At 38.7% G+C, this 14,105-nt stretch overlaps 1 protein-coding gene across 1 annotated transcript in view; it reads right to left on the minus strand.

The window, feature by feature from the left end:
• Positions 1-14,105, minus strand: part of MANEA (mannosidase endo-alpha) — a 76,657-nt gene that overhangs the window by 52,206 nt on the left and 10,346 nt on the right. Inside the window, exon 2 of the mRNA XM_046676409.1 lies at positions 9,174-9,319. The gene's annotated coding sequence lies outside the window, so the exon portion shown is untranslated. The remainder of the gene's footprint in view (positions 1-9,173; positions 9,320-14,105) is intronic.

The following is a 14,105-nucleotide window of genomic DNA, read 5'->3' on the forward strand; positions in this document are numbered from 1 at the left end:
TTCTACTTTCTTTTTACCCCACCATCCTTATTGCTGGCTTTGATCCTCATACTTCTCCTATAGAGAAAGATGGCCGGTATGCTCTAGATATCTTGTCTGAATCCCAGTCAGGAAGTAGAAGGAAGGTGGTGGCAGGGGATGTTGGAAAGGACAAAGATGGCTCCTCCAGTCACTTGTTAAAGAAGTTTTCTGGGAAGTACCATCCAACAATTTATGCTTTTGTGTGGTTGAATGTAATCGAGTCACTTATCCATACTCAGCAAGGGAGTCTTAGGAGTGTGGTCTTTTACCTGGGCTTACTGCCACCCCAAATAAACTCAGAGCTCTGTTACTAAGAAAGAAGGGAAGAATGGATATTGGATAAACAATAAATAGAACTTACCTCAGCAGAGAATAGAGTAGAGAAAAATAAAGAGATGTACTGGGGCTGGCCTGGTGGCGCAGCGGTTAAATTCGCATGTTCCACTTCTCAGCAGCCAGGGGTTTGCTGGTTTGGATGCCGGGTACGGACATGGCACCGCTTGGCAAAAGCCATGCTGTGGTAGGCGTCGCACATATAAAGTAGAGGAAGATGGGCATGGATGTTAGCTCAGGGCCAGTCTTCCTCAGCAAAAAGAGGAGGATTGGCAGTAGTTAGCTCAAGGCTAATCTTCCTCAAAAGAAAAAAAAAAAAAAGAAAGGAAGAGATGTACCTTACCAAGATAGGTGGATCCAATCCAAGATCCTGGAATACTGCTGACCACCTTGTAGCTTGGTTTCCCTATGGGGTGTCCCTTTGTTCAGGAAGGTAATAAAAGAGTGTAAAGGTCTTGCCATGGGATTGACAGCGTCTTCCAACATTCTTACCCATCAATTTTCCAGTTTCCAATATAAATGGGGGGAGGGGTGAATATAGGTTGTTAGGTTTTCAGAAGAGTAAAATGGAATTGCTCAGTGGATGTCTTCTCCCAGTGCCAGTTATAAGTCATCATGTTCCTTAATACCATTTTTTGGGAAGGGCATATCAGAGTACATTCCTGGTCCTAGGACTAGTGGTGGTGGGTATTCTTTTGATTAATTTGAGGTTGATAGTTAGGTACAAGGACCTGTGGAGTTTCAATAAAAGTTATAGCATTAAAAGTACTCCTATAGTATTCCATTGATATGCTTCTCCGCCTGTTTGTCTTTAAGAGTAACAGATATGTGGATGAAGAAATAAAGGGCCTTAAATTGTTCCCTCCAAACCAAGCACACAAACTGACACCCCAAATATGAAGCCAGGTTCCATCGTACCTCTGCCCCTTCACTATGTCTGGAGTCTGGAATTCAGACAGATTAATTCCCTTATTGGAAGTTTGAGCCATTCTCTGGCTGCAGAGGTGGTACTCCATGTGCTGGCACTTGCAAACCTGGCCATAGGACATGTAGTGATTCTCTGCCCACGAGCACCTCTGCTCTGTAGCTGCCATCGGGGAGGCCAGGCCTCAGTTAGCTCTCTCTGACGGAGGTCTATTGAGGTCTGTGTGGATACTGACTGCACTGTGCCACCGGACTTTCCCAGAGTTCTTAATTTAGAGAGGCTAGTGAGTGTTGATTCTACCTAGTGCTTCCCATTCTTGTTCACATTTTGTCAAACAGAGAAAATAATATTTTCATAAAATATTGAGGCAAATTCTCTGCTTGCAGTGAACATGAGGGGTCCTATGACTGACTACTCTAGGCCTCTAGGCCCTATGTGGTAAATCCTAGGGTTAAGGAGATCAGTATCTTGACATACCTGAAACAGGTATGTAACAGGGGCACCCTAGAGGAGAAGCTCTTCTCTAGCTAATTAATTTCACTTCACCACAACACACCACCATATAAATAGTCTTCAGGAAACAGGAGCTCCAGTAATTATGCTGATGGAGTGATAGAAGACCACAGTGGGTTAGGAAGCCATCCGACTGTGACATCCATCTGTGAGTGAGGACTAGTTTTGGATAATCTCCTCATCAGTGCTCTGTAAGTAAGCCCCTGTGAGTCTTCCATGGACTAGAGTTATTGCTCAGCTCCGCATCTTATAATTTTATTTTATAGCCTAGCGCATGTCTTCCTAGTTCTTTTCTTCCCTTGCAGTAATGGGAGATTTGGAAAAAAAGGTGAGTTATCTATGTCCTTTTGGTCACAAGAGATAAATTTTGTTGTCTTCCTCTTCTGATTGGCGAGTGAGTTTTCACTAGTTTGTGCTTTAAACTTCCTGTTCTATTTGATTCCAGTCCCAAGAAGACTATCAGAATTGTGGCAATAGAATTTTAATCCAGGCCTGTGTATTCCAGGAATAAGGGCTTTCTGGGAATCCAAATTGATAAGTGCCTAGGGACAGCTGGGTCAAGTGATAACTAGCCAGGCAGACATTGGTGACACCAGCCTTTCTGCTATCATTTGTAGATTTTCCACTTCCCTATTTTCTGTACTACGTTATTTCACAGTAAACTCATATTAATTAACCATAACTAACAAATAGGTATGTAGTCTTACAGGACTCAAAAGCTCTTACTTTCATTCTTCTAGGATTAGATGATATTGGAAATATTACTTAAGAATTTCTATTTCCATCAATTTTTAAAATTGATAAACTAATGGCAATAATTAGCTCTAGAGAGAGAGAGTTATCTAAATGGTCAAATTGAGAAATAAAAGGAATTTGTATCCTGAAATCTGTTACCGCACTGTGAAAGACTAGTGTTTCCTTGACAGCCTGTATTTTGCCCTTTTTATGTTGATATGCCCAGAGCCAACAAAAGTTGTTGACATATAGCAAGAACTCAACAAATAATTTATTTGAGGGATAAAAGAATAAAAGAGTAGGAGGCTGGTCATTATTATTTAACTCCACTTCCTGATATGTACTGTTTACTCTGTCCTAGAATTGCCCTTGCTGTCTGCCTTCCAAATGTTTCATGGATTTTTTTCCCTCTGCAGTCCTAGAAGTCTCATTAGAGTCTCCCAGACACATCATGCTATTTTATACCTTTGTTCATTGCTCCGCTCGCCTGAGATGGCTTCTCAGTTCCTGTCCATATCCTCTCTACTCGCATTAATCAGAGTTCTTTTTTGCATGTGGTAGAAATGGAATCTGGCTGATGGACATAAATAGGCTTTATGTGAAAGGTTGTAGAGTAGAATACAGCATGAAGGTGAAGGCTAGTGCGTTATGCAATGGCAGTGGATGGGAACTGAGGAGGGCCGGGCATCAGGGAGCACAGCCTCATACACAGTACAGGTTAGGGTGCTGATACTTTCAGGACTGCGCTGAACTCTCAGTGTTGTTGACACCACCATGAATAATTTCCCAAATCTTCCTGCATTATTTGCCTCATTTCTTCAAGCTTCAGATTTTCGTTTGGAATAGTCTTGGCTAAGCCTAGGTTATATTGTCTGTATCTCCTTAGCTTCCTTGAAGTGGAAGTCGGTCCCTTTGGCTTCCTTAATGGGAAGTAGGGCACAAGATACACACTATGGTATTCCTCTAAAACCAGAAGGATGTTTGGATTCCGAAGAGCCAAAAACAAACAAATAAACAATAAAATAAATCCCAAAACAAAAATTCTGTTATCCGTTACTCTATGTTCAATGTCCATGTCAAGTCTAATTTCTCTATGGCTCTTGTATTACATACCGATTATTTCATTCTTTTCATCCCTATTGTATTTATAGGCAATAATATGAAATGCAGCAATAATTTCTTCATTAATTCTCGTTCCATTCTTTATATCATATATTGCTTTATGAAGGTGTAACTAGAATATCTTTTGACACAGTTTGGGATGCGAAGAATTTAACTCCAAGGAATCCCCTGAATAAAACACCAAAGCTTCCACCAGCTGATAGAAACAGCCAATTCAGAGATCCAGACTCTTACCCATACCCCCAGTGCTCTAATCCTTTTGCCATATGTACCCAGAAATTCCGAGTACCTAGCAGCATCTTGACAGCAAAGAATCCAGTCTAACTCCATCCTACATAAATTCATGAATTGTGATGCAGGTCAAAGAAGAAGCTGGTCCTGCAGGTCATGTCTCAAACTCAGAGCTGTGTAAATTCCCTGGCCTTGCAGTGGCCACAGAGGCTAGGGTGCCTTCTTTACCCATTGGTAGAGGGTCTTCTAGGGTTCACTCATACCCCAGGATTAAACTCAGGGTAGGTGATTCCCAACTGCTGTGGTCTCAGTGTTTGTGTCCCTCCAAAATTCATATGTTGGAACCAAACCACCAAGGTGATGGTATTAGGAGGTAGGGACTTTGGGAGGTGATTAGATCATAAGAGCACAGCCCTCATGAGTGGGATTAGTGCCCTTATAAAAGAAGCTTCAGAGAGCTGCTTCCCCCACCTTCTGCCATGTGAGGATAAAACAAGAAGTCTGCCACCCAGAAGAAGGTCCTCACCTGACCATGTTGGCACCCTAATCTTGGACTTTCAGCCTCCAGAACTGTGAGAAATAAATGTTTGATGTTTATAAGCCATCTGGTCTGTGATATTTTGTTATAGCAGCCCTGAACGGACTAAGACACCAACTGAACAGGCCAATCCCTTTGACAAAAGCTCTTTTCATTCCGATTCAAGCACTAGCCCAGGTAATGGCACTCCTGAGTGATGGAGATGGGAGAAAGTTCCAGTGTCGTCACTTTCCCATACAGGGATAGCACAACATTCACCTCTAGTTGATTGGTGTTGCTAGATGTGAATGTACCAATGAGTGGTTATAGGCCAGCTCTTCACAGGCGTGGTGCTATTGAGACAGAAGTATGCCTGTAGTTGAAAGCTGGACCAGTAGGAAGATGCAGCAATCCTTGAGTGGGGAAACTACTCCACAGTTTGATGCAGACCCTCTCAGTGTTTTGAGGGAAGGAAGTTTCATGTGTTATAATCAAGCATTAGTTTCATACCTTTATCAGCCAAGCCCCAAAATGTACTACTTAAAGTCCAGGTTCTACAGAGTCATTTCCTAAGGCTTTATGGTTTGGGTTTCTTCCTGTCCAGGATGCCTTAGGTTCCTTAACCAAATTGACCTAACCTTTCTTCTGCTACAACACACCCCTCTCCTGACATGAAAAGGAGCAGTTTGCAAAGTCACTAAAAAAAAAAAAGACTCATTTCCTAAGATAGATAAGCCCACTCGTCGTCTATTTATACAAGAGAGACCACAAGTAATTCTTCTCAACAGTATCTGCTACAACATGATTTTCTGTGCCTGCTTATTCTGAGAAGTAGCTGGCAATTTCTCTTGTTAAAAGGGAAAAAGAAAAAACATGCATTTATTCTCCGATAAAACATTCCTCTGCTAGAGAACCCATTTAAAAAGCAAGTCTGTGCCTTGTACATCTTTTCTACCTCCCATAACATCAAGCTGCGTGAGCACAGATACAGAAGTAGCTGTTTCACTGTTGTGTCTCCTACATCTGGCACACAGTAGGTACTTGTAGTAGGATGAATAATGGCTCCCAAAGACATCTAGGTCCTAATCCTCTGAACCTGTGAATGTTACTTTATGTGGCAAAGGAGACTGCTGACATGATTAAGGATCTTGAGATGAGGATTACCTGGTGGGCCCTAACGCCCCTATTAGAGGCAGACAGAGGGAGATTTGACAGAGAAGAAGTCAATGTGACTACTAAAGCAAAATGCTATGCTGCTGGCTTTGAAGATTGGGGAAGGGGCCACGAGTAAAGGAATGCAGCTCTGCAACCTGGAGAGGGCAAGAAAACAGAACCTCCTCTAAGCCTCTGAAGGGAGAGTGGCCATGCCAACACCTTGATTTCAGCCCAGTGAAATTGATCTCCAACTTCTGACTTCCAGAACTGCAAGAAAATAGATGTGTGGTTTTTAGATTACCAAGTTTGTAGTAATTTGTTCCAGCAGCTGTAGGAAAGTAATAGAGTGCTCAATAAATGTGTCGAACAAATGAAGCGGTGAACAGTAGGGATTCAGTAAATATTACCTTAATTGCAAGATGCCCAGGTTGGTCTCAAAATAACATGTGAGAAGAAAGAAACATGGTAGATGTACTGTGTATTCTTCTTTTTATTGTAGACCTTAAAAATTCTCTGAATGTGAGAAAAATCATTCTTCATATATATCTACAAGTTAAAACTAATTGCATTGATTTAACCTGGGGATTTTACTTACCAAGTCTTATTCTGGCTGTTTTGGTTGGTTTCGGTTTGTTGAGATTGCTCGATATGTTAATTGAGCAATAACTGGTTTTATTTGATTATGCATTCATTCACAATTTTAGGGGAGGTGCCTGCTGTCAGAATACATCAATTCATAAGAAATCTCTGCCTTCTGGGAGCTTCAAGAGATACAGAGATATATACTGTGTGGTTTATACTAATTATCCACTTACTGCTGTTTGGATTACTTCAATTATATTTGTATGGTCTATATTTCCAAAAGAGTTTGTGCTCCTCTAAGGCAGGCTTTTTTCATTCACCTGTATATTTTTAGAGCACATAGCTCAACATATTTCACATAGCAAGTCTTCAAATATGTTTGATTAATTGAATGTATTTAGTGGCCAAAAATTGTAAAAGTAATCTTGATTCCTGGAAAAGGCAAAGGCCGTGGCGTTAGAATGACTGGTAATATCCAGTTTTGGCAAGGATGTGGAATATGGACACTCTCATATATTACTGGTGGAAATATTAGTTGAAATAATCTTTTTGAAGGGCAATTTGGCTGCATCTGATAAAGTGTATCTATTCTTTGTGTGAGCTATTCTATTTTTGGCAATTTCTCCTACAAAATTGCATCCATAATATTCAAAGCTGTGCACATCAGTGAGCCCTCTTTGTAAATGACATGAAAAGGTGTCTATATATATTTTTTAAGAAAAATGAAGTTGCAAAACTGTGTCAATAGCAATAGAAATATATTTATATCTATATTAGTTTTCCATCACTGTCCAACCAAATTGCAAATTTAGTGGCTTAAGCAAAAAAACTGATTCTCTCACAGTTCTGTAAGTTAGAAGTCAGACTTGGGTCTCCTTGGGCTAAAGTGAAGGTGTCAGCAGGGCTGCCTTCCTTACTGCAGGCTTTAGAGGAGATTCAGTTTCCTTGCTTATTCAGTTTGTTGGCAGAATTCAGTGTCTCAAGTTGGATGACTGAGGTCTGCATTTTCCTACTGGCTGTAAACGGAGAGCTCCAGGTTCCAGAGACCATGCATTATTTGGCTCAGTCTCCTTCCTCCATTGTCAAATGAAGCTACAGCAGGTCAAGTCTTTCTCATGTCACATTCATCAAACACACTTTTCTGATTTCCTTTCTGCTTTTAAGGACTCATGAGATTGTATTGGGCCCATATAAATAATTCAGGATAATCTCCCCATCTCAAGATCTTTAACTTTAATTTCATACGCAAAGTCCCTTTTGTCATGTAAGGTAACATGGTCACAGGTTCTGGGGAATAGGGTGTGCATGTTTTTGGGGGTACATTATTATGCCTACCACAATATCTATATGCACATTATATATATATATATATATATATATTCTTTTGTGTGTATATACATGCATACAGTCATGCATACATATACACACCCACAGCAGGGAGGAAAGAGAGAAAGAAAACAACTTCCACAACAATAAACAATAAAATATAACAATAAACAACAAACAACAAAATAAACAATAAAAAATAAATAGCGTATGTAGAACAAATTTCTAGAATTAAACATATGAAACGCTTTCAACAGTGGTTATTTCTGGGAATTGGAGTTTCAATTTATGTATACATGTATATATATATTGTGTTCAAGAATGGTTTGTATTTCTACAATAAGCACGCACTAATTTTGCACTTAAAAAAGTAGAAGAACAATAAATTGGTCAATTAGGCTCAAGACACTATCTAAATCACTTGCCGTGTCTCCTAGTATAAACACCTAGGGAAAGAACCAGCCTCTGAGTAAAATGTATGTTCTTTGAATTATTCATCAAAATAAATTGGCAGACACTTCACCACAGGTGTTATATGCTCTGAATTGAAGAAATTAACCTTTAAACTAGTAATTGGCTGAATTGCTGCATCTCTAAATAGACTTGCAATTCTTAGTGTAGAATAAGCATATTACTTATATCGCTACTAATAAGATTAGCTACTCCTCCAATGGTAATAGCAATGTGAATAATAATTGTTTTTTATTTTAATGATTTATATGCTACAATTTTAAAATACATTATTTTTTTAATTCTGAAAACCATCCTATAATATTAAGTAGCAGAACAGATAATATTATCATCACTTTTTGGAAGAGAAAATATTCAGAAGACTTAGATTAGACTTACCCAAGGTCCAATAGCTCAAAACTATGGAAAACCAAAATAAATACTTAGATGTTCTATTTTAGGAACAAAATGTAAAAATAGACGTGACTTCTGCCCTAATGAAGTTAACAGTCTATAAAGGGAGATAAGATGTGTATGTGGATGGTCATACTCAAGACAGAAAGTCATAAGTATTATAAAAGGGTACCAATGAAGTGTTACAAGAATTCAAAGAAAAGTAGATTGCTTGAGTATGAAATTATTAGGAAGATTTAATCAAACAAGTAGTATTTGAACTGGGCCTTGAATAATAAGCATGATATGATTTTCCCCAAACAGGAACTAGAATGGGGTATGGAAGTAAGAGCCAAGGATTGAACAAGAGTGGCCCTTTTAGAGGCAATGACAAGGAGAAACCAGAGAGAAGCAAGAGTCATTGTGCAATTAGAATTAACATCAGAAGAGAAATGAGAGAAAAGAGTCAAAGATGATGCCAAGTTTTCTATGCCAGGTACATGGAATAGTAAAGTTGCTAACAATAGTCATGGGAAACATTTCCTCACCTTCCATTACTTCCTAAACCTACTGTACCATGATTACTGCTCCCAACACTCCTCAGGAATTGGTTTTCTCAAGGTCTCCAGTGATTTCCTTGCACTAAATACAATAAACACATTTGAGTCTATACCATATTTGATATCTTGGCTACATTCAGCTCTATAGTCAGCTCCATCTATTGTGAATGTTTTCTTCCTCAGACATTCTTGACTTCACACTCTCCAGTTTTACATAAGGCAATCCATACAAAATGCTTACTGCACTCAACGCTCCATACACATACATGCTCAAAATATGTTAGCTTAGACCTTTGATTAGTCTTCTTACTTTTTTGATGACCCCTTTGTAGGCTTCTCTTTCTTATTGAACCGTTAAATAGAGCCTCTTCTGTCTGGGTCCTCTCTCTTCTCATGCAATGTCCTCACTGTTGGCAATCTTCATTCAGTTTCATGGCTTCAATAATCATAAATGTCCTAAGGATCACCAAAGCAAAGTTTACAGTTCATATTTTTCTACTAAACTCCAGAGCCATTAACTTCCTATTGACTATTTATGCTTATAAATACTTTAGGAAACCCAAATGCAACATGTCCAAGTTTGAACTCAAGTATTCCTCCCTAACCTCCTCCTCTTCTCCTCTTCTGTAGCTCAGTGGAAGGTTGTAGTACAAAAAAAATAAATATTTTGTCTTTGTCCCCAGTTCCCAGCACACAGTTCCTAAAACCCTTGAAATTCCCTGAGTGACGAGGGTTACAGGAGCATCTTTTGTTCTAATGAGGTGAATCTGGTGAAACCTCCATAAAACCCCTAAACAACAGGGTTTGGAGAGCTACCAAGCTGGTGAACACATCAATGTGCTGGGAGGATGGTACACTCAGAGATGCATATACCTTGCTCTATGCATCTCTTCCATTTGGCTATTCTTGAGTTGTATCCTTTAAAAGAAAGCAGCGATAGTAAGTGTTTTCTTGAGCCTTGTGTGTCATTCTAGTGATTTATCAAGGCTGAAAAAGGGAAGATGGGGTGGGAACCCCCGACTTTCTAGCTTAGGACACAAGTGCAGATAACATGGTGACTCAACACTTGCAACTGGCATCTGAAGCGAGGCAGTCTTGTGGACTGAGCCCTTAACTTCTGGAGTCTTATGCTATCTCTGGAGTAGTTAGTGTCAGAATTTAATTGAATTGTAGGCTGACCAGTTGGAGTCAGAACTGGTGGGTGTCAGGAAAAAAAAAATCCACAAAGATATCCTTTTCCATCCCATTCAAGCCAGAAATGTTTGTCTCTTTTTCCCCCGTGCCTCAATAAAAGAAATCACCAAGTCTTTCAAAACCTATTTTAAGATCCTTAGCTTTTCTCCATCTCTAATGTCACTACTTCAATCAAAGATTTCATCACCTCTCATTTGATTCTAGTTGATCTTTCCCCTGTCTTTGGCTTTTCGAAGCAACTTCCACACTGCACTCAAACTGACCTTTCTAAAATTCAGATTTGATCTTGTAATTCTCTTCCTATAACCCTCCAATATTTTCTCTGTCCCTCAGAATAAGGTACAAACTCTTTAACACAACTTCAATAACCCTTAAGGATGGCTGCTGATTACCTTTGCAGTCTCAAAACTCACTACTTCTTACCCCCTGCCCTTTAGTTATAATGAACTATTTTCTATTCCTAGGCTTGCTTGTGTGCCATGGTCTTTCTTACTTTCATGCTTACTGTTCTCTCTACCTGGATTACTCTCTCCTTCTCCTCTTTACATGAATAAATTACTAGCAATCAAGTTTTAGCACTCAACTTAGACATTACTTAATTTAAAAAGCTTTCCCTGACACCAAAGTCAGGATTAGGTGCCCCCTTTCTTCTTTCATCCTATCCTGAACTCATCATATCTTGGCACTTATCATGCTATCTCATACTCGCCCGCTAACTTGTGTGCATGCACGTCTCTTAATACTGTGTAAACTTTCTCAGAGGAATAACCTTGTCTACAATTTTTACTAATATACGCTTGGCAACAGGACCTGATACAAAGAAAGCATTCAATAAATACAACAGTGAATGAATGCATAAATGAACAGATGAATGAATAAGTAGAGATATAGATTTGGGGAAGTAGATGATGATGAGCTCAGTTTTGAATACATTGCTTTGAACAAAGGAATCATCATTATATCCAAGGCAGGAGCAGACACTCATCTGAATGGTTGAACCAGAGTCTATGGGAAATGCAAAAGTAGATAGTAAGATCTGCAGTTACCCACGAAGTAGAGATATTGAAGCCACAAGATTGGATAAAATTGGATATAGAAAATAGAGAGAAAAAGAGAGAATTAAGGATAAAACATTATGGAATACCTATATCTATTTTTAGGTGAAAGCACCATGCACCTGAAATCAAGTGAGTAAAAACTCCATTAAGGACTCTAGACAAATAAAAGTTGATGAAGGTTTATGTTTGTGGATGAGAAGCTATTGGTGATGACTTCCAGATAAGTAAATGACTTCAGTATTGGAATACCTGGCCCCTTTGCCAACCCAACATTCTCAATTACCTAATAATTAATGACAAAATGCCCAAAGGAACATAAAAATGATGAAAAGCCTGCACAGTATTAGGAACAATGACTAAGCAGTGTACTTAGAACTGAATTAATTCACCTGGAAACAAATCAAGGAAAGACTCATTTCTTCTTCTTTCTGAGATTGTAGTGTGACATTACAGAAAATAAATCTAGGAGATTCTGGCACCTCACAATTTCCATCAGAGAGGGCTAAAGGCAATGACACAGAATAGAATAAGCAGGAGGTACCTCTCTTAGATCTCTTTACTTGCTCTGATCAGCCACATTCCAAATTATCTGCTTTGGGAGACATACAAGAATGTGAACTACTCAAGAAGGAAACCAGAAGGTAGTGGTTTTCTCCCTGATCCACTATGATTCTTCCCAATGGTTTGAATAGTAACACAGGAAAGACAACAAGATACATGGTGTCCATAGACTAAAGACTGGGCCAAATGGAAAGTGAGACAGAGTTGGTCCGAGGAATAGCAGCTTCACAAATTATGGAGAAGAAATTACACACAGATTAAATGACCCCTCTAGGCCTGCCCATGCCCTAGTCTCCCTCCAAGTATTTTTAGAATGCTGGATTACTAAATTTATGCTAACTGCCTTTCTAGTTTAAAACATTAGAGAAATGTTCCATAAAATATATTCAGGTATATGGTGAAGACATCAAACAGGTATATTCCCATGTGCTGCTTAGGCAAATAGCAGGCCATAAATGACCTCTCCACACTCACGAGGGAGAAAACAGGATGGAGAAAATAAAAAGGAATAGCTTTTTTCTAATAAAAGGAGTAAATACAACTCTCTCAAAGTTGTTCTTTAAAAACTTTCTGTGATAAACAAACAAAAAATGTTTTAAAAGTGTCCATATTGTGCAGTCCAAATTCACATAGACTCTTGAAGCAAAAAATATAAGATAAAAAATTCACATGGACTCTTGAAGCAAAAAAATATAAGATGAAATGATAATCAAAACACTAAGTTCAAATACTGTAACACTCTCTTTATTATCTCTTAGTTTCAAGGGATGTGGGCTGACGACGTGTGCTATATTTGAGGCCTCACTCCTGCTACACATCAATAACAAAGACGACTGACCTCAGACAGTTAAGAGTAGCTAGACGGGAAAGAGGGACACTCTTTGTCATGCTTCTCTGATCTGGCAGTTGACTAAGAGCAAGGAGTTTCATTAGACGAAGGGATGTGTAAAGCCTGGATGTAAGGGTACACCTAAATTGCTTAGACCAGATTCTGTAAATGGAGGCCTACGGGTGCAAAAGTACAAGTGCAGAGAAGATATACATCCATGTAACAAAGAGAAAGCCAGCAGAGAGTGGGGTTTTGTTTCTTGTTTTTTAATCTCTTCAAAATTCTTACCAATATGCCAGGTTCACAACAAAATGGAAGGACAATCTATATTACACCATCTTGCAAAAGGTGGTGAATATGGTACCTGGTGAAATAATTCTAGAAAGAAAAATCCCTGGTTCTGGTGGTCTGAGAGTGTAGCTCTCCCTGTCCTCTTTTCAGACAGCTAAAGAGTTGAATGGGTAATAAAACCTTATAGCCTGCCAACCCCTTAAGCTTAAGTTCTAAATGAATGATCAAATGGAGCTGAGTAAATAGAAGAAGACAAGGAGAATTCTAACAAATTCTTGTAGCACACTATATGGCTTATCTGCAGATTGTAAATGACATTCTCTCTGGGATGACAAATTCCTAGAAGACATCCTTTCCTTATGAACTCATCCAGAAATCAGAATACAAGAGAACCTGACTGATTCAGTCCACAGTGGACTCTCTCCTGTGGCACAGCACAGTATGGGGAAGGATGAAAAATAGACCTTGAGAAGCAAACAGTATGGTGACCGTTAACAGAATTAATATGCAAAACTAACGATATTTTCTTCTCTTTGAAAAGCTAAAAGCAGAACAAACTTGAGAATGTGCAGGACCTATATGAAGAAAGCTATATTTTACTGAGGTACGTGAAAAAAGAGATAAAGGGAGGTTCATGCCTTGTTTTTAGGTGGGAAATGTTAATACTTAAAAACTTCAATTTCTCCAGCTGAATCGACATATTCATTATTTCTGCAATCAAAATTCCAGGGGTTCCATTTCACAACTTGATGAAATAATTCAAAACTACAGTTTAGAAAATTAAACAGTAAGAAAAATTCCAAAGGAAGAAGAATGACTAGAATTATAGAGCTACAATAATTGAAATGGTATGATTTGGGGAAAAGATCAGTTAGATCAATGAAACTGAATAGAGAATCTAGAAATGGATTCCTACATTCCTATTGGCACATGAAAAATGTGGCATTTCTAATCACTAGGGAAATAATATAGATTACAAGATAAATGATAGTAGGTCAATTGAATAACCAGTTTGGCAAGAAGAAAATGCAGTTAAGGTCTGACCTCAAGCAAAAAACATTATAAGCTTAAATATTTAAATATAATTTAAATGTAAACCAAAAATAACCCTCATAAATATATAGGAAAAATTAGAAAATGTTTCAATAATTCAGGTGAGGAGCTATATAAAAAGCTTTTACAAATCAATAAAATGGTGTACCAAAGTTTTTTTTAAAGTGGATGAAAACCACTCATAAAAAGTAGTCAGAAATCAGGGCTGGCCCCGTGGCCGAGTGGTTAAGTTCGTGCGCTCCGCTGCAGGCGGCCC

The sequence above is a fragment of the Equus quagga genome, chromosome 11, assembly GCF_021613505.1.
Source record: "Equus quagga isolate Etosha38 chromosome 11, UCLA_HA_Equagga_1.0, whole genome shotgun sequence".
In the NCBI taxonomy this organism is placed as follows: Eukaryota; Metazoa; Chordata; class Mammalia; order Perissodactyla; family Equidae; genus Equus; species Equus quagga.